Here is a 3,142-nt window from a genome sequence, read left to right as displayed (position 1 = left end):
TGGGCATCCAGCCCCTTACTGGTCCCTTCCCTCTGACGAGGCCCTCTGAGCTCCAGCACCTTGCAGTGTGGAGACAGCCCCTGCCAGCAACCTCCTCTCCAAGGAGGCCTCAACCGAGGCCTAGGCCCAGGGGAAAGGCACCAGCGGGGATGAGCCAGGGGAGGCGCCCGAGCATGTCTGGACCCAGTCCCCGCAGCCTGCCCCTTGGTGGGGCAGTACCCCCGGAGGCCAGGAAGGTCTGGGCAAGGCTGGCCAGGGGCAGGGGCCCTGCTGCGTCCTGCCCCTGGCCTGTGGGGCCTCTGAGCACAACCGGCCCTCTCCCACTGGAAGACCTCCCCGGCTGCCTCCAAAGGCCGGTTTGCAAGCGCTCCCGGCCACTGTTACCAGCAGGCGGGCACAATGCTCCTAAGCCCGGAAGAAAAGCGCTTCAGGGTGGTGCTCTCTCTGGGCCCTTGCCCCTGAGCCTGGGGGCAAGGCAGGGTGTCCACACTCCCAAGCCAAGGCAGAACCACATGCACACGTCTGACCTGCCCCCTGCACCGGCAGAAAGCTCGGGGGAGCCAGAGTCTGTCAGGCAGCTGCTGGGCTGGCCGCCTGTGTGGGAAGTGGCAGAGCCGACCTAGGGGCAAGTTGGGCCTCTTGCTCTCCCTGCTGCCCTGAGGCTGCTGGGCCAAAGAGGTCTTGGGCATCCAGCCCCTTGCTGGTCCCTTCCCTCTGACGAGGCCCTCTGAGCTCCAGCACCTTGCAGTGTGGAGACAGCCCCTGCCAGCAACCTCCTCTCCAAGGAGGCCTCAACCGAGGCCTAGGCCCAGGGGAAAGGCACCAGCGGGGATGAGCCAGTGGAGGCGCAAGGGCATGTCTGGACCCAGTCCCCGCAGCCTGCCCCTTGGTGGGGCAGTACCCCCGGAGGCCAGGAAGGTCTGGGCAAGGCTGCGAGGGGCAGGGGCCCTGCTGGGTCGTGCCCCTGGCCTGTGGGGCGTCTGAGCACAACCGGCACTCTCCCGCTGGAAGACCTCCCCGTCTGCATCCAAAGACCGGTTTGCAAGCACTCCCGCCCGCTGTTCCCGCCAGGCAGGCACAATGCTCCCAAGCCCGGGAGAAAAGCGCTACGGGGTGGTGCTCTCCTCGGGCCCTTGCCCCTGAGCCTGGGGGCCAGGCAGTTGGAACACACTCCCAGGCCAAGGCAGAACGACATGCACACGTCTGTTCCTGCCCCCTACACCGGCAGAGAGCTCGGGGGAGCCAGAGACTGCCAGGCTGCTGCTGGGCTGGCTGCCTGTGTGGGACGGGGCAGAGCCGACCTAGGGGCAAGTTGGGCCTCTTGCTCTCCCTGCTGCCCTGAGGCTGCTGGGTCAAAGAGGTCTTGGGCATCCAGCCCTTTGCTGGTCCCTTCCCTCTGACGAGGCCCTCTGATCTCCAGCACCTTGCAGTGTGGAGACAGCCCCTGCCAGCAACCTCCTCTCCAAAGAGGCCTCAACCGAGGCCTACGCCCAGGGGAAAAGCACCAGCGGGGATGATCCTGGGGAGGCGCACGGACATGTCTGGACCCAGTCCCCGCAGCCTGCCCCTTGGTGGGGCAGTACCCCCGGAGGCCAGGAAGGTCTGGGCAAGGCTGGCCAGGGGCAGGGTCCCTGCTGGGTCCTGCCCCTGGCCTGTGAGGCCTCTGAGCACAACCGGCCCTCTCCCACTGGAAGACCTCCCCAGCTGCCTCCAAAGTCCTGTTTGCAAACACTCCCGCCCGCTGTTCACGCCAGGCTCGCACAATGCTCCCAAGCCCGGGAGAAAAGCGCTTCGGGGTGGTGCTCTCTCCGGGCCCTTGCCCCTGAGCCTGGGGGCCAGGCAGTGGGTCCACTCTCCCAGACCAAGGCAGAACCACATGCACACGTCTGTTCCTGACCCCTGCACTGGCAGAGAGCTCGGGGGAGCCAGAGTCTGTCAGGCAGCTGCTGGGCTGGCCGCCTGTGTGGGAAGGGGCAGAGCCGACCTAGGGGCAAGTTGGGCCTCTTCCTCTCCCTGCTGCCCTGAGGCTGCTGGGCCAAAGAGGTCTTGGGCATCCAGCCCCTTGCTGGTCCCTTCCCTCTGACGAGGCCCTCTGAGCTCCAGCACCTTGCAGTGTGGAGACAGCCCCTGCCAGCAACCTCCTCTCCAATGAGGCCTCAACCGAGGCCTAGGCCCAGGGGAAAGGCACCAGCGGGGATGAGCCTGGGGAGGCGCCCGGGCATGTCTGGACCCAGTCCCCGCAGCCTGCCCCTTGGTGGGGCAGTACCCCCGGAGGCCAGGAAGGTCTGTGCAAGGCTGCCAGGGGCAGGGACAGCGCTGGGTCCTGCCCGTGGCCTGTGGGACGTCTGAGCACAACCGGCACTCTCCCGCTGGAAGACCTCCCCGTCTGCCTCCAAAGGCCGGTTTGCAAGCACCTCCGCCCGCTGTTCCCGCCAGGCACGCACAATGCTCCCAAGCCCGGGAGAAAAGCGCTTCGGGGTGGTGCTCTCTCCGGGCCCTTGCCCCTAAGCCTGCGGGCCAGGCAGGGGGAACACACTCCCAGGCCAAGACAGAACGACATGAACACGTCTGTTCCTGCCCCCTACACCGGCAGAGAGCTCGGGGGAGCCAGAGTCTCTCAGGCAGGTGCTGGGCTGGCCGCCTGTGTAGGAAGGGGCAGAGCCGACCTAGGGGCAAGTTGGGCCTCTTGCTCTCCCTGCTGCCCTGAGGCTGCTGGGCCAAAGACGTCTTGGGCATCCAGCCCTTTGCTGGTCCCTTCCCTCTGACGAGGCCCTCTGAGCTCCAGCACCTTGCAGTGTGGAGACAGCACCTGCCAGCAATCTCCTCTCCAAGGAGGCCTCAACCGAGGCCTAGGCCCAGGGGAAAGGCACCAGCGGGGATGAGCCTGGGGAGGCGCCCGGGCATGTCTGGACCCAGTCCCCGCAGCCTGCCCCTTGGTGGGGCAGTACCACTGGAGGCCAGGAAGGTCTGGGCAAGGCTGACCAGGGGCAGGGGACCTGCTGGGTCCTGCCCCTGGCCTGTGGGGCCTCTGAGCACAACCGGGCCTCTCCCACTGGAAGACCTCCCCGGCTGCCTCCAAAGGCCGTTTTGCACGCACTCCCGCCCACTCTTCCCACCAAGCGCGCACAATGCTCCCAAGCCC

Source organism: Dama dama, unplaced genomic scaffold, assembly GCF_033118175.1.
Source record: "Dama dama isolate Ldn47 unplaced genomic scaffold, ASM3311817v1 ptg000093l, whole genome shotgun sequence".
In the NCBI taxonomy this organism is placed as follows: Eukaryota; Metazoa; Chordata; class Mammalia; order Artiodactyla; family Cervidae; genus Dama; species Dama dama.
This window is presented reverse-complemented; position numbering follows the sequence as displayed.